Source organism: Coenobita brevimanus, chromosome 86, assembly GCF_032717465.1.
Source record: "Coenobita brevimanus isolate Jiangsu-jjx chromosome 86, ASM3271746v2, whole genome shotgun sequence".
Classification (NCBI taxonomy): Eukaryota; Metazoa; Arthropoda; class Malacostraca; order Decapoda; family Coenobitidae; genus Coenobita; species Coenobita brevimanus.
Genome location: NC_137039.1, coordinates 10292346 through 10311053, shown reverse-complemented (window position 1 = coordinate 10311053; position 18708 = coordinate 10292346).

The window sequence follows — 18708 nt, the reverse complement described above, 5'->3', positions numbered from 1 at the left end:
GGTGGGGAAGCTACTACAAGATATAAAAGCCGCTCGACCACAAGTCTAAAATATACTTCTCTACAAGTAACTACAAAGTCTTTATGACAGAACTCTTCCCTGGCCACCAAATGGACTAAAATGGACTAGCGATTTTGGCCAGGTGAGAAGAAACTGATAACAGGTGTGTGTGTGTGTGTGTGTGTGTGTGTGTGTGAATTACCGGTGTGTGCGTTAATTACAGGTGTGTGTGTGTGTGTGTTAATTACAGGTGTGTATGAGTTAATTACAGGTGTGTGTTAGTTACAGGTGTGTTAATTACAGATGTGTGTTTGTTAATTACAGGAGTGTTAGTTACATGTGTGTGTTAATTACCGGTGTGTGTGTTAATTACAGGTGTGTGTGATAATTACAGGTGTGTGTTAATTACAGGAGCGTTAATTACAGGTATATGTATTAATTCAGGTGTGTGTTCATTACAGGTGCGTGTATTAATTCAGGTGTGTGTTAATTACAGGTGTGGGTTAATTACAGGTGTGTGTATTAATTCAGATGTGCTAATTACAAGTGTGTTAATTACAGGTGTGTGTTAATTACAGGTCTGTGTATTAATTCAGGTGTGTTAATTACAGATGTGTGTTAATTACAGGTGTGTATTAATTCAGGTGTGTTGATTATAGGTGTGTGTTAATGACAGGTGTGTTAATTACTGGTGTGTGTTAGTTACAGGTGTGTTAATTACGGATGTGTGTTAATTACAGGTGTGTTAATTACAGGTATATGTGTTAATTACAGGTGTGTGCTAATTACAGGTACTCAGCTTCGTAATGACCTACCTGATCATCCTGCTGCAGTTCCGCCTCAGTGTGCAGTCAGGCTCTACCGGCAACGCCACTGTCTATTCCAGGGCTTACTGAACCACTGAAGTGACGTGGTTTAGTCTATTCATTATTATTATTATTATTATTGGATGGTGGATGGATGGATGGTTATTATTATTATTATTATTATTATTATTATTGGATGGTGGATGGATGGATGGTTACTATTATTATTATTATCATTATTATTATTATTATTATTATTATTATTATCATCATCATATCATCATCATCATCATCATCATCATCGTCGTCGTCATTATCATCATCATCATCATCATCATCACCATTATTATTATTATTATTATTATTATTATTATTATTATTTGCTCATGAGACTTCTCAAATCGATTGTGTAACACACTCCTGTGTTATTAAGGCGTTTTGAAACAGTATTTCAGAGTAGTTCCGTAACTGCATTTAGGTGAGAATTATAATTAACACCATAAAACACCCCCCCCCCAAGAAAAGCATATAACCACTAAACAAAGGAAGACAACTCCTGCCCAGTCTTCCCCTTCAGCGTCTCCTTCGCGAGTCTGCCCCTAAGACTGCTAAGCTCTGGCAGGTCCGAGTCCCTGGTCTCTGGAAGGATGAGCGCTACTGCCCCGGCCACGACAGCACAGACCCCGAACACGGTAGAGGGCGCCCACACCACTAGCTCACCCTGGAGACACAAGAAAGGTCGTGGGGGTAGGTTAGATTAAAATAGGTTGGGTTGGGTTGGGTTGGATTTAGGTTAGGTTGTGTTGTGTTGTGTTGGGTTGGGTTGGGCTAGGTTGGGTTGGGTTGGGTTGGGTTGAGCTAGGTTGGGTTCGGTTGGGTTGGGTTGGGCTAGGTTGGGTTGGGTTGGGCTAGGTTGGGTTGGGTTGGGTTGGGTTGGGTTTAGGTTAGGTTGTGTTGTGTTGTGTTGTGTTGTGTTGGGTTACACTGGGTCAGGTTGGTTTGGGTTGGGTTGGATTGGGATTAGGTTGGATTGGGTTGGGTTGCGTTGGGTCGGGTCTGGTTAGGTTGGGTTGGGTTGAGTCACGTTAGTGTGGGTTGGGTTGGATTAGGTTGGGTTGGGTTGGGTTGGATTAGGTTGGGTTGGGTTGGGTTGGGTTAAGTTGGGTTGGGTTGGGCTGGGTTGGGTTGGATTGAGTTTGGTTGAGTTTGGTTTGGTTTGGTTTGGTTTGGTTGGGTTAAGTTGGGTTGGGTTGGGCTGGGTTGGGCTGGGTTGGGCTGGGTTGGGTTGGATTGAGTTGAGTTGGATTGAGTTGGGTTGAGTTTGGTTTGGTTTGGTTTGGTTTGGTTGGGTTGGGTTGGACTGAATTGAATTGGGTTGAGTTGGGTTGGGTTGGGTTGGGTTGGATTTAGTTGGATTGGATTGGGTTGGGTTGGGTTGGTTTGGGTTGGGTTGAGTTGAGTTGGGCTGGGCTGGGTTGGGTTGGGTTAGGTTGGGTTGGATTGGGTTGGGTTGGGTTGGGTTGGGTTGTAAGTGAACGCAGCCGAGGGGTGTAATTCTATAGAGAAGGTTATCTGGTTGAATTGTCGATGGGAGAAGCACAAGGAGAGACTAATGGTGAGGCGCTGTAGACGTCAGTGTAGGCCTTCTCTGTTCCGTTATTCCCTTCGTATTTTAAGTGGGATGATGAAATAGGCAGATTTGGGTCGGTGGAGTTTATTGTGAGACAGATAAGACCTTGGCATGACCCGTGTAGCCTATGGTTAGTAGCAGTTTGTGCTAGCTGCTGTCCTCCTACTTTACTCGCACTCTCCTACTCCCTATTACTCTCTCCTTGTCTAACTCTTGTTCTCTCCTGTCCTACTCTGTCTAACTGCCTTTCCTACTTGTGATATTTGACTTATATCTCCCTCTAGCTTCCGGCTAAAATGTGTAGGCGTACGTGTGCGGATGTTTGGGCGTGTGTGTGTCTGTCACGTTTCCGGCACTATCAGAGGTGTCTGGCATTCTTGATTAGTCTTGGGAAAGGGGAATTTTAGTTGTCTCTTCCTGGAGAACTCTGCCATAACTACCTGTTTTACATATTACTTTTTTTTTATGCAAATAAGAAGGAACCAAAGGCTAGGAGCCCGCAAACAATTCCGTCCAAGAAAAAAAACAAAAACAATACAAAAGTGAGCAAATTCAAGATCTGTTCATTTCGAGATGCCTGGACACACTGCGTTTGAAAGACTGATCATAGGAAGTAGGAAATACAGACAGAGGGAGACAGCTCCAGAGTTTACCCGTTGCATAAATGAAGGCCTGGGAGTAACGGTAAACTCTTGCATTAGAGAGCTGGAAAGAAAAGGGATGAGAGTTTGTTGCTGGACGGGTGCTATGTGTCCATCGTAGAGGTGGAGGGATGCAAGTAGACAGTTCAGAGGAGCAGTGATCATGGAAGCAGCGATAGAAAAGAGATAAAGATGTGACAGTGTGACAAAGAGACAAAGGTTGAAGGGAACCAGTAGGAGGAGGAGAGTTAATGAGATGAAAAGCCTTTGACTCCACCCTATTGAGAAGAGCTGTATGTAGGAAGCGTCCCCACACATGAGAGTTGTACTCTACACAGGGGCAGATAAAACCCCTGTATAAAGTCAACAATTGTGCAGGGGTAAAGAAAGAACTGAGTCGGCTTAGCACACCTAATCTCTTGGAAGCAGATTTTACAAGAGATGTAATATGATCTTTCCAAGATTAATCCCGAGTGAATGAAACCCCAAGCATGTTCAAAGATGATGCAGGCTTGAGCTGGATATTATTAAACGCTAGTGGGTACTCCTGTGGAAGATTCTGTTGGGTTGATAGGTGTGAAAATTGAGTCTTTGATGCATTAAAAACAACAAGATTATTTTTACCCCAGTCAGAGATACGAATCAAGTCAGGCATTAGGTGTGCCATAGCCTCATCCCTTGTTTGTTGAAGTAACTGCTGGGATGGACGTTGCGGGAACCGAATGAAAAGGTGAAGCGTGGAATCATCAGCGTACAAGTGGATAGGGTTATATGTACAGCTTAGAAGATCATTGATAAATAAAAGTATGAGAGTTGGTGATAGGACAGAGCCCTGAGGAACCACTGTTGATAGATCTAGGAGATGAACAATGGACGTCTACAACAGCGTTGATAGAACGACCAGAAAGGAAGCTGTAGATGAAGGCACAGAAACTGTAAGAAGACAGTTTGGAAATTAAAGATATATACCAGACTCGATCAAAAGCCTTTGAGATGTCAAGTGCGATGGTAAAACTTTGACATCTCATAGGCTTTCGATCGAGTCTGGCTATAAAATTACATACCGTAGTTACAGTACATATAGTATTGTGTTATATTATGCCTACATATCGCTCGGTCACGCCCACTATCGTACCAACGACAGTATATATTGTCATAATGTATTAATACATATTATATACACGTTACAGTTAACTTGTAAGCTAATTAAAAGAAATACATAATATTGTAAAAGTTACATAATTGAAGGAATATTGTATCGTAACTGCAGTTACATCGTGTTAATGCAATTGTAGTTACATTGTGTAAATGAAACTGTTATGCAGGTGTGACTGTAACATAACATCGTGTTAATGCAAGTGTTTCATAATTGTGGTTGCCATAAAACTGTAGTTACATTGTGTTCATGTAACTGTACTTACATTGTGTAAATGCAACTGTTATGCAAGTGTGACTGTAACATAACATTGTGTTACTCCCAGCTGATGGGATGTCCTGGATCATGGTGATCATTATGTGCTTAGCCTGTTCTAGCTTCCAGTCTGTTAACCCGTCACGTCCCGAGCACTTTCACACCTCCGACACCCCCCAGTCCTGAGCATTTTTGGATTTTTTTTTTTTTGCTAAAACCTCCGCTTTTGGTGAGAAACATCGAAAATTCATAGAGAAATCACTCACCTGAGGTTTAAAATACTCAATACAGGTAGGAGTACCTCCTTACCTTACAGGGTTTTCTATCAGGCTGCCTGCAAAGAAAACGAATTCTATGGGAGGATAACTATTCCACACCACTCAGAAACGGTATATATTTATTTATTTGGTACGAATTTCTATGTAGTACGAGAGTATACTGGTTTTCAAACAGTAATATATGCATTATAAGCATTGTTTCACTCACTAACTCATCACCATTCCTGACCTACTTTTGCCACATTACCTGATCATCATTTCTGACTGTTTCTTCCTCTAATGCTATGTAAACTTTGTCCTCCACATTGTCATCGATTGGGGAATCACTCTGGCCCTGAATGTCTTTATTGGCCAGGTCATTGGGTAACAGGTGAATTGCCGAGAAAATGGGGGGGGGAGGTTATGCAGTGTAAGGCACTGTCCCTGCTTGGCATCTTGTAGAGGAATAGAGGAAGGTGTCCTGTGTATGCATACGAAAAATCACGCGCGAAAAATGAAAATTGTGCAAATTAGGGACCTTGCAATTGCACGACATACCGGTACGTCGTCGGGACTGGCAAATGCAAAATGTTGCAACGTACCCATACGTCGATGGGACGGGGCGGGTTAACTTCATTAATTCAGCTACTTCCTGTGTGGGGTGATCTTGAGAGGAAGGGTGTGTTAATACCACTTCCAGAGTTCTAAGTGGTCCTGATATTTTCTATAACATTATTGGTAGGTCTTGCAGTACGTCCAAACTAATTTCGGTACTTATTATGTCTTGTACAATTGCCATTGAGGCTGTTGGTGAAATCAGGCACCCTTCTCTGACTACATGTTGAGGGTGTAAGTGAGGTGATCCTCTTGATATCAACAGGAACATGATCCATGGAATGACACAGGTCTACATAATCAAACTCTTTTCTCTCATCAGGTATGAAATGTAACACATCTAGACCTATTTTTTAGATGACGATCACGAATATGCAGTCCATTTTAGCGTAGCCCATCACAATTTTATGGAAGCTACCTTTCATCATTATGGTTGAATTTTATCCCTGGACGCATATACTTACTTATAAAAACGAAATTTTTCTTAGTATATTTGAGGTTTCGAAGTTTTCTGAAGTATGTCGATATCTCGTATACTTTCAATGTCTCCAAATAGTCCACATATATATTGTATTTTCATCCAAATTGAAATTACAAAACAGGAAACTCTCCTGCAAGACATGTAACAGAGAGTTAGTTTCAGTGCACTTTTGCAAAGGTCAAACTGCTCAAAATCGTCGAGCTTTAGACTTCCTTCGATGCTGTGTTCCAGGCTGGTTCCTGTAAAGCATCCGGCAGTAATCCGCGAGCATACTTTCATTCCAGAATCCTTGATAGTGATGCTCCATTGCACTGATATCTTGATGGAAGCATTCTCCCTGTTCGTCAGAGACAACTTCCAGGTTCTGCTCGAAAGCTTCAAGGTGCGAGTGGAGAAAATGACATCCGACACCCCATAGCAGCAAATGAATTGAGAAGTCTCTCAACACCATCTTCATAATCCGATGACCTCTTCTTTCCCAGGAAATTTTCACATATCCACTTGAATGAGGTCCAGGCAGCCAGTTCCACATCGGCCAGATAGGTGCTGAAGTTGTGGTCTCTCAGAAGATCCTTTATCTGTGACCCAATGAATATTCCTTCTTTCAGCTTAGCTTCAGTGATGCCTGGGAATTTGCTTGCAACATATCCGAATGCTTCAGTGTTTCTTCTGCCCTACTGCTTCATTAAGCCGAGTTTTATATGAAGCAGAGGAAGAAATAATGTCTACGGGAGCAACCAGGGGCTCATTCGCGATGTTCGAAGTTTCTGGCTTGTATGTTTGTCTAGGTGGCCATGTCGACTGCACGTATTGCTGGGGAGTTGCACGGCTGTCCCAGAGGCATAAGATACAACACTGTTTTGTGAAGCCTGACTCCCGTCCCATCAGCAAACCGATCACTTTCAAGTCTCCAAACAGCTTCCATTTGTATTCTTCATAATTTATGGCATCTAAAAGGGCCACAGTATTTTCATAGCACTCTTTCATGTGCACTGACTAACCTAAAGGCACAGAAGGTTTCATATTCCCATTGTGCAGCAATACAGCCTTCAAATTTGTAAGAATCAATGAATAAACGCCATTGAGAAGGATCATGCTTCTGTGAAAGGCACCAGAACAATCCATCAGTGTCGTTGCAAAAACATAGTGGTCCATCAACAGAAAAATATGAAGAAAGATCTTACATTTCGTTTTCTGAAGTATGTTACTCGAACATCTTTCTTGAGCAGACATCTTTCTTTCAAAAATGTGCCAAAAGTTCAGCCTTGTCCTTCGGTAGTCCCAAATCTCGAACTAAGTCATTCAACTCTCCTTGAGAGAACTGTTCAGGTGTGTCTCCATTGTCGGCTAAAATCTCTGCATCCTCAGCTGCTTCATCTGACTCAGTTTGGGCTACATCTTCGTCCTCATGATTGCTACTGGTGATACCATCTTCTGGTGGTACTGGAATGGGAAGGTCTTCATTGTTGTGCGGCACTGGTCTTACAGCGGATTCCAAACTGGGATAAGCAATCTTGTGCTTGTTCTTAACAGAAAACCCGGATATGCTGACCTTGCTGAAGTAACAATCTGTAGCATGATCTTTCGGCTCTCTCCATACCATTGGAACGGCGAATTGCATTGCCTTTTTTATCTTATTCAGCCAATCTCAGTCCATTCGAACAAGCTGTACAAATTACCTGCGGTAACCCATTTTCTGTCTTGATCTGCAAGAGCACAGCCGAAGTACAGATGATAGACCTTCTTGATATCCTTAGTGATGTTGCGTCGCTATCCCTTGGGGGGTGAACGAACTACAGACATGGCGGAAACAATTGGGGCTTTTTTGCATTGCCTTGACATTTCAACTGATTCAATAAACAACAGCAGCTGCAAAAAGCATAAGCAATGTTAAGAACAGAAATATAAGTAAATATTGTTATATACGGGTTCAACATGAAGGGTCATCAATCATCATAAAAATTAGACGTGATAGGAAAAAACGGATGGGATTTTCGGAATCAGCCCCTGAAACTATCAAGAGCACCACAAAACTTTCATGATGTTTTTTTACTGTTGACCAGTGTTAATTCGCCTCATCTTTACCTATCGAAAGAACAACTGTATTAGATATCTAATCCACTGTTGCTAGCAAGTTATGCTAAGGGTGATGATGATGATAAGTATTAGTTATCTCGACCTGTTTACTCTTATTACCCATAAAAGGAGTCTAAATCGATTCCTAAATCATAAAAATGCCTTGTTATAGTGAGAGCTGTATTGGTTGCACCTATGTTTGTCTGCTTGGTATGCGACCGCAATTCATTCTGATATGTGTTAATTGCTTCCGGTTTATTTTCACCGTGTGTACTAGGGTTTTCGGTCGTCTCTGGTGTTTTATAGTTGCAAGATAAATTTCTTGAGACCTTTTTTAAGTGATTAATATGTATTTCTTTTTCTTCGTCACTCGATAGTGACCTAATCACCTCCTTATTGGCTCTTCTCTTAATTACCCTGTATGGGCCTTCAAATTTTGGTGACAGTTTATTGCCTCTGGTGTGAATGAGGCTATAGACAATATCACCTATGCTGATGTTTGATTCGTTTGCCTTCTTATTAACTGATTCTCCAATTTCTTCCTTGGATATCGCTGTTTCTTTACCTTTGTGTGTATTTCTTGAAATTCACATAAGCGAAGTTTAGGATAATCATCATAATTATATATGGGAATTTGTTCGCCTTCTAGCATCTCGTAAGGGAGACGTTTATCTGGCCGTAAATGATGAAATGAGGTGTATCTCCTATTGATTTATTAATTGCACAATTAAGTATTGCTTCAACTCTGGGGATCCAGTCATCCAAGTTTGCATAATTTTCACTGAGAATGTGCCGTTGTACATCTAATACATATGTTTTTTATTCTGCCTTTCCACCAGTCCATTGGAAGCTGGATGGTAGGCCATGACATTAACTTTCTTTATATTGTATTGTTTACATATTTCTTGCAAAATTTCAGAGTTTGGATGGTAGGTCATGACATTAACTTTCTTTATATTGTATTGTTTACATATTTCTTGCAAAATTTCAGAGTTGGGTTGGTTTAGGCTGGATTGGGTTTGTTTAGGTTGGTTTGGGTTGGGTTGGGTTGGATTGGGTTGAGTCAAGGGTTGAGGTGGGATGGTTTAGGTTGGGTTGGGTTAGGTAAGATTAGGTTGGGTTGGGTTAGGTTGGGTTGGGTTGGGTTGGGTTGGGTTAGATTAGGTTGGGTTGGGTTGGGTTGGGTTAGTTACTGTACCTAATCAGCTAAAAAATTAAAGCACTTACGCCTTCTTGCAAGCGAGCATATAGATTTTTTGTTTCTTTTTTAACAGAATAAACTGAGGAAGGAAAATAAAATTTTAAAAATCCATCCACCAGAACGCAGGTGTCCTCCATGCATAACAAATATGTACCGGTAACAGTTGGACTTGAACTGATGTAGGCTGAATGAGATTGAAATACAAGAAAAAAAAAATTACAGTCGACCACACATTGTTATAAATGTGACAACAGAAATTTTAACTTTTTTTTTACGTATCTAGAGCGAAGCACACTACGGCACATATAGAAATCGCTCACATCACTATTATTATTAACCTCATGTGAGGAAAATTTCGTTACTAATTCATTCAGCTAAAGAATGATATAAAAAAAAACGGTAATATCTTTCGTAATGCGTTGAATATATTATTAAAAAAGCAGTTAATGTGTTGCTAAAGAAATTATCTACACACGCCTATGCTCAAGACTTAGGCCTGTGAATCTATGGCTGGGTACATGAGAATGAGCATAAACATACCCTCCCTGTCTGACTACTGAGAGAATAACGTGGAATTCTCTTTGTGCACATTTCAGAGCGGTGGCAGGCGGTGGTGACTGTCATCCACTCACTCGATGTAGTGCTGCCTACTTCTTCCTTCCCTTTCATTCTTTTCCTGTGTCCGCCTGTCTCTCATCCTATTTCTCGCATCTTTCCTATCACTTTTTATTACTCTTCTTTCCTTTTCAGGTGACTTTACATTGAGTGACAAACTTAATGGTTTCATGTAAGCCAAAAAAACAGTTACAACGCTGGGTGGTAACTTCTTCACTGACGAGCAGTTAGCTATAATTTATAAGAGTCATGTACGCTCTCAGCCTGAATATTGCTCACCCTTGTGGAATGGTTGTGGAGAGGTAGCATTAAAACAACTAGACAAAATTCAGAACAAGGCTGTTAGAATTATTAACAACCCTGCCATTACAAGTTAACTACCTCCCCTACAAGTAAGAAGGAATGTTGCCTTCCTTGCATTATTTTACAGATATTTTTATGGCTAATGCTCAGACAAAGTTGCGTCCATGGTGCCACCTCTCCATGCCTTCCCTCGTGCTACATGGGCATCTGGTAGTGCTCATGACTGGAATGTCACTCAGCCATATTGCAGCACTTCTGCCTATCAGAATTCTTTCATTCCCCGAACTGCATCTCTCTGGAACTCGCTTCCCCAGAGTTGTTTCCCTCCAAACTTCAATCCACCGCTATTCAAGTCTAATTGTTACAGATATTTTATGAAACGAGGACACCAGTAATCTGGTGTATGGATTATTATTTTTTTATTAATTTGTTTTTCCTTCCTTTGTTCTGTTACTTCAAATAAATAAATAAATATATATATAAATATATATATATATATATATATATATATATATATATATATATATATACATATATATATATATATATATATATATATATATATATATATATATATATATACACACACAGTAATCCTCGTAATATCCAGACGCCCAATTTCCGGACATCCCCAATTACCGGACATTTTCGTCCCGGGATCCAATATTCCCAAAATGGGCCAAAAAACGCAAGAAATTCGAAAAAAATCCGACTTTTTTCCGCCCGTAATTTGAAGTTGGTGTGCACGGCATGGGCCAGCTGAGTTTTGGTGCGTCATTCCGCTGACGTCCGCTAGAGCGCCCCTGCATCCTCCCCACTTACCATCCGTCTCTCATTGTGTGTGCACGTTTGTCGTCATGGCAGCCCATGTGCTCGCTTTTGTGATGGTGCCTTACCTGCTGCAGGCTTTCCTGCTGCTCTCGTGCCTCTTCTTCGTGTGTGTGATGATGGCCCCACCACCTGAGAAGAGGAAGAGAGTGGTTTTGACTCTGGAGATGAAGAGGGAGATATTGGACAAAGTGGATGCGGGATGGTCTTCCTCACGCATCCTTCTTGAATTCAACCTGGCCCGATATATTTTGTTTGATATCAAGAGATCCCGAGATAAACTCATGCAGTACATGGCTGACTTCTCGGTGAAAAACAAATGCAACATGAAGAGGAAGGTGATGTTTACTCCCAAGTATGCAGAAGTCGACTGCTCCACGTTGATTTGGTATTGACAGCAATGTGCTGCTAGTGTGATGGTGCGTGGCATGGAGCTGAAGGCTGCTGCTGAGAAGTTCGCAAGGCTTCATTACGCCCTAGACTTCAAGGCATCCGAAGGTTGGCTCTTTGCGTTCAAGTTTCGACATGGCCTTACCAACCATAAGTCTCATGGCGAAGCTTTGGACGCCAACAAGTATGGAGTAGACGAGTTTCGGCACAAGGTGAAGCGCTTGATCGACAGAGAGGGCCTCACTCTCAGTCAAGTCTACAACGCTGACGAAACTGGCTTATTTTATCGCTCTTTGCCTACGAACACTAGCCGAGGAGACGGAGAAGCGTGTACCTGGCCGCAAGCTCTCCAAGCAACAGATATCTGCTTTGTGTTGTGCCAATGCTAACGGCATGCACCGGCTTAAGCCCATTATTGTTGGCCGTGCAAAGCAGCCTCGGTGTCTTCATGGGGTGATGGATGTCCTTCCTGTCGTCTGGTACCATTCCTTGAAGGCATGGTTCCCTGCCCAGATCTTCAAAGACTGGTTCCACCGCCATTTCGTCAAGGAGGTCCTCCATTACCAGAAGGAGAAACTGGGAATCCCACACGACCAGGTAAAGGCCCTCCTTCTCCTCGACAATGCATCTGCTCACCCGTGCGACAAGGACTTGGTGGCTGAGAATGGCCGCATTAGGTGCATGTTTCTGCCATCTAATACTACTGGTCTCATCCAACCAATGGACCAAGGAGTCATCGTGGCAACAAAGAGGCTGTACCGATGGAAGTTCCTGGACGAGGTGATGGTTGTTCTTGAGGAGAGGATGAGCAGAGGGAGGGATGGGACACGCGAGGCCAGCAGACTTTGGATAACCTTCGCCGCTACAGCATCCAGTCTGCCATTTACAACTGGGCCAGTGCATGGAAGGAAATTCTTGTCAAGTCTCTAGAAAATGGTTGGTCTCGTCTGCTTCTCAGATGGATGTGGAGCACGATTTCCTAGGTTTTGACGTGGATGACTTCCATACACGTCTATGTGCGCATGGGGACGATGTTGATGTGGACGAAGTGCGTGAGTTGTTAGATGACGACGAGGGCGATCCTGGGTATCAGACATTGTCTGATATCGAGATCGCATCTTCAGTTGCAGGTGTCAGTACCCAGCTTGAAGATTCCGACGAGGACGGCGACGATGATGCGGACTCCTCTCAGCATGACACTACTCCAGCCATCCCCAAGCTGAGTGCAGTCTGGGAACACCTAGAGTTTGTTCTGGACTACCTGGAGCACCCGGACTAGGACAGGGAGATGGGGCCCTTGGGACTTGTGGAGGAAGTGCGTGCTTTCCGGCAGCGCATCACTAATCGTCAAAATCGTCGTTCCTTGCGTCAATCAACCATTGACAGCTTTTTCAGACCCGTGACCCCTGCTGTGCCAGCCTCGGCTCCACTCCATTGCCTCTCCAGGACAGACCCTCATGCTCCGAGCCACAGCCCAGCACATCAGGCATGGTGGAGTCACCACTCGATGTGAGTTTGTGCCTCTCTTCAGAGTCGTCTGCAGTGGGTAGTCCATCACCACGACCCAGCAACGCACCCCTAGGTCTGCTGCAAGAGCTACTCTCAGACTCTAACAGTGATTAAATGCCTAGAACTTCTCCACTAGACCATATGGGAATTTACAGTGTTGTGCAGTGAAAAAAACAATGCATAGTGTTAAGGAATTAGAATTCTGAGTGAAAAGACAAAGATCTAATTGACTTTCAATGTAACGTAAATTAACTAGAGTGTGTTATGTTTAGAAAATGGTTTAATGAGTGGAAAGACTTTAAGTGCAGAGTGCAACACTTATTTCATTAAGGTACAATGGAGCGCAAGTAAGACAAGAGTGCGCAGTGTTAAAAGAATGGAATTCTGAGTGTAAATAACTAAGTTCAGTGCAAGACTTCATGAACAGTGTACTGCAAGTGCTTCAGGAACTCCTTACTGTCAGAGTCTGAGAGGAGGCAGGTTATTCATCGAGATGGCCAGGGACTTGCTGTAAGTACCCAGAATGTTTCAAATTGTACTGTATTTTCCATACTGTACTTACCTCTAACACCTCATTTCACTCTTTTATGTCCCTTATTGGTGTGAATAGGGTCTTAGGTGCTATGCATGTGCAGTAGGGAGGTGTTTCTCTGAGTTAGGCTAGATTAGGGTCCATAACTACCAGTCCAGGAGCCAGGGACTTGTTGTAAGTACCCAGAATGTTTAATATTGTATAAACTCGCCTCTAAAACCTCATTTTATGGTTCTTTTGCATTTATTTAAATATTTTATGTCCCTTATTCGTGTGATTTGGGTGTTAAATAGGTGCTATGCATGTCCAGAGGGAGTTGTATAGGTGTTTTTATGAGTTAGGGTCCATAAGTACAAGTCCAGGAGGTTGGGCCCAATATCCGGACAGGACCACTTTCTGGACGTGCCTTTGGCTCTGTTACATCGGATATTGGGGGGATTACTGTATATATATATATATATATATATATATATATATATATATATATATATATATATATATATATATATATTTATAACCAACCCATGCGTGTTCCCTACGTGTCAACAAGTGGGTTGGCAGAAGGTTAATGCCCATTCCTGTAAAACAACTAACTGAAAGACACCTCTCATTGGATCATGGCATCTGGCTATGGATTGATAGACATTTCAATTACAACAGCTGGAAGGTAACTATCATCTGGTTGAAAATGTGTTCCACTTTTTTCAGTGCAAGGAAGAATGAACCAAAATCTAGAAACCCACTAAATTGTTCTCTTTAAGAAAAAATAAACCCAAAATAACAGAGGATCAGATTCAAGATCCTTACATTTCGAGAGATGATGCAAAATCTGGTGTACCATTAGCGATTGTTTATATACCTCTGCCTAACATCAGAACTGAGGGTTAAAATAGATGAAGTTTAATTAGATCTACTGTAATTAGGTAATGCTAAATGCAGTACTGTCATAGTGTAATTTATGAGAAACAAAGATAGGTAGTCGTTCACCAGCAAATCTTTGGTATGAATTAGCAACGTAATGTCTTTAGACTGATATAATTCCAAGATACACTGAATAAATTCTGTTGCTGACTTTCCTGCAGAGGAACCTTTAGCCTGATGGACAGTGAAGTGTGAGTAGCTTAATGTACACAAGGTTAAAAAAAAAAAAAAAAAGGTATCAGTGCACAATATGCATGAAACATTATCACTCCTTAGAATGAAGGACAGTGAGATATTAGTGGCCGACCTAGCACACGTTGGTAGCCCTGCTGTTAGTTGCATGCCATATATCGACAGCCAGCGAATGTATACGGTAGGCATTGGACCCCTTCCCTCATGCACCAATACTTTTTTTTTTTTTTACCTTGTGTACAGGATATGCTTTGCGAAACATAGCATAATCAAGCAGAAACGAGGCGAGGGTGGAAGAACAGCAAGTATTGGTTCTTAGCTGCACCTCAAAGAAATATTGCTGATTCCTCTATTGCAGTGCTTACCAGCAGGTCGTTAATATAAGGTGCGGATATACTGGCCAGGCTGCCCATGAACACGCCCTGACACACAGCCATGGAGCGGTACTCGGTGGGGAAGAGTTCCGTCGTGTACAGCCATATCAGTCGGTACACGCCGGTGATGGCCATTTTACTCAGGAGAGACAGGCTCATAACGACGTTGTAGTTGTCTGAAACATTTAACAAAAGTGTTAGAATTGAGGGATTAAATTAAATGCAGGTAAGGCCAAAAAATGCAGGTTTTAACATACACTATCATCATCAGTCGTGCTAGAGTACGTGGTAGAAAGAAAGACACAGACCACCGAATATTTACCTTACTGAGTTACAAAGCCTTGCACCTCACCATCACAGGAAGCAAGAGAGAGAGAGAGAGAGAGAGAGAGAGAGAGAGAGAGACAGACAGACAGACAGACAGAGACAGAGACAATCTGCCCACACTAGCTGGGTGGTTAAGACTAATACTCAAATGAGGTTTGTTTTAACTTCTAATCTAGTGATTTGTCATTACTGCTGTTCTTACCTAATTGTATCTTTACAGGAATGAGTCAAGCTCGTACTGTCCCGTGTCTTAAACCATATTTATCGTACATATCCTTAAATTTGTGAATTGTTTTGGCACACACTATTTCATTCGGTAGTGCATTTCATTCATCAATTGCTCTGTTTGGGAAACTGAATTTCCTTACGTCTTTATCACCTCTCTTCTTATGCAGTTTTTTGCAGTGTCCTCTTGCTGATGCTTCTCTATATGTTAAGTAATCATTTATGTATATTCTCTCCTTCCCTGATATGCACTTATATAGCATTATCATGTCACCTCTTTTCCTTCTCTCCTGTAGTGTTGGTAGTTTCAGTTTATTTAGACTTTCTTCGTAGCTTAGATCCCTTAAGCTTGGTATCCATCTTGTAGCGGCCCTTTGAACTTTTTCTATCTTGTCTAAGTGTTTTTTGAGATTAGGACTCCAGACTACTGATGCATATTCCAGGGTTGGTCTAATGAATGATGTTATTGTCCTTCTTAGCATGTCTTCATTTATGTATGTGAATGCTATTCTCATATTTGCAAGCAGTGTATACATCTTCCGTACCTTCTCGCTGATGTGGTCAGCCGGAGATAGTTTGTTATTGATTATCACACCTAGGTCCTTCTCTCTTTCTGATGTGTGTAGGGTTTTATTTCCTAACTTATAATCCCAATCAGGTCTTTTTCCACTTTTACCAAACTTGATTACATGACACTTGTCCACATTGAATTCCATTTGCCATGTATTACTCCATTCATGAAGTTTATTTAATTCCCCTTGTAGCTCTTTCCAAGAGTCTGTGTTAGTAATTCTCCTTTGTATTTGTGCATCATCTGCAAACATATTCAGATAGCTCTCATTTCCAGTGTTACTGTTTATATCATTTATATACACTAAAAACATGACTGGTGCCAGCACTGAACCCTGTAGTACTCCACTAGTCACTTCTTTCCATGATGAGTAGTTTCCTCTTAGTACTGTTCTCATTTCTCTTTTTATGAGAAAATCTTGCATCCAACAAAACAGTTTGCCTCGAATTCCTCCTTGATGGTACAATTTCCATAAAAGTCTTTGGTGTGGTACTGGGTCAAAAGCTTTCTTGAAATCTAAATAGATACTGTCCAACCATCCTTCTCTTTCCTGTATTGTGTTTGTTACTCTGTCATAGTAGCTCAACAGATTAGTAACACATGATTTTCCTTTTCTGAAACCAAACTGTCTTTCTGTTATCATACACTGTTCTTCTAGATGATTTACCCAAGCTTTTCTTAAAAGCTTTTCTAATATCTTGCTTACAACACTGGTCAGTGATACTGGTCGGTAGTTGAGTGGATTTTGTCTATTTCCTTTCTTGAATAAGGGGACAATATTTGCTTTCTTCCATATATCAGGTAGTTTACCTTGACTCAAAGATTTCTTGAAAATTAAGAATAATGGTTTACTTAACTCCTTTGCACATTCTCGTTGTACCCAACATGAAATTTCATCAGGACCACTTGCTTTTCCTCTGTCTAATCTACTTAACTCCTCCTGTATTACTTTTTCTTCTATTTGTATATCTGGTAGTATGTGTGGACATGCATGTTCCACATAGTCCCTCTCAAAATTTTTTTTCTTTTGTAAAAACTAATTGGAAATTCTTATTTAGTGCTTCACAAATATCTTTCTCTTGTGTATAAGGGATTCCCTTGTCCGTAATGGATTATATTATATCTTTTACTTTGGTTTTGCTTCTGATGTAGCTGTAAAACAGCTTTGGTTGATCACTACTTTTATTGATGATATCCTCCTCAAACTGTTTTTGGGCTTCCCTCCTTATTCTTGTATAATCGTTTCTTGCTTGTTTGTAATTATTATACGCCCTTTCACTATTGTGTCTTCTGTATCTATTCCACAACAAATCTCTTCTTTCTTTTGATTTTTTACATTCTGTATTGAACCATTTCTGTATTTTCTTATCTGCTTCTTTGCGCTGTGGGATGTACTTCTGGACTCCTATTTCATAAAATTCACAGAATTTTTTATATACAGCATTTGAATCTTGTCTTCTAAGCTCATTTTCCCAATCAACTTCTAAGAAATACTTCTTTAGGTCTTAATAATTTACCTTTTTATAGTTTAGGCTCTTTTAGTAACTTTCATTGCTGTTAACTATGTCATATGCTATCCTGAAGTTGTAATTTAATACTGCATGATCACTTTTGCAGAGTGGAGGGTGATATATTAAACTGTCAATATCATTTTCTTGCCTAGTAAATATTAGATCTAGCACTGAAGGTACATCGAGTCCTCTTTTTCTGGTGATTTCCCTCACATGTTGCGTTAGGAAAAACTCTTGCACGAGATCCAGGAGCTTTTGGTCCCAACAGCTTTCTTGGCTAATTATATCTAGAGTATTCCAATTTATATTTGTATTAAAATCTCCAGTTAGTATAATTCTTTCCGATTTCTCTTCCATTTTATGTAGTAATGATCTTAAACTCTGAATTGCACTGTCTGCCAGGTCCTCATATTCGTCTCTTTCCCATGTGTTTGATCTGGGTGGCATGTACAAATTGGCTACAATTACTTACCCTTCAGATGTGTTGATCTCTACTGCAATCAGTTCTACTTGTGGTGGTATATGTAGTTTTATTTCATTGACTTTTAGATTTTTCTTAGTTAATATTATAATTCCTCCTCCTTTTTTTTTTTAAATTTCTGTCTGTTCTCCATATATTGTATTCCTCTAAGTTTAGTATGTCATTGGATATCCTTGGTGTTAATTTTGTTTCAGTTAGGCATATTATTTGTGGTTCATTTTCTCTGACATAATCATTCATCTCTAGTAATTTAGATACCATTCCATCCACATTTGAGTACATCAACTTTATCATCTTCTTTATATACTTGTCATGACATGGTTTTACTGCCTTCCTCCTCTTTATTCCATCCTGTTTATGTACCACTTTCGTACCTGCAATCCTATTACTTTGTAAAAATATATGTTCTTCTCTTCTGATCTTCCCTCATTTTTTGTTTTTGCTTCCTCCCTCTTCTCTTTCAGTAATTCCAGTTCCTCTTGTGTTAGGCATCTTTTTATCCATACATTTTTGAACTCCTCTTTTTCCATAAGATTCTTTGCATTTTTTAGTATCTCCTCCACAGTGTTTACACTCTGGAAAGTCACTTTTAGAGGTCTTGTCTTGCTTTTCTCGTATTTCCCTAACCTTTTGTGTTCCTCTATGTCTTTACTACAGATTTCCTCTGATACTTCTTTCAGCAAGCTCATTACATTTGCCATCTCCTTTTTGTCTCTTGTGACCTTGTGTTTTACTTCTTCCTCTTCTATACCAGTGATTACTATAGCTTTGTTTATATCTACTGAATCTCTGACTAACTTTGGATTGTTTT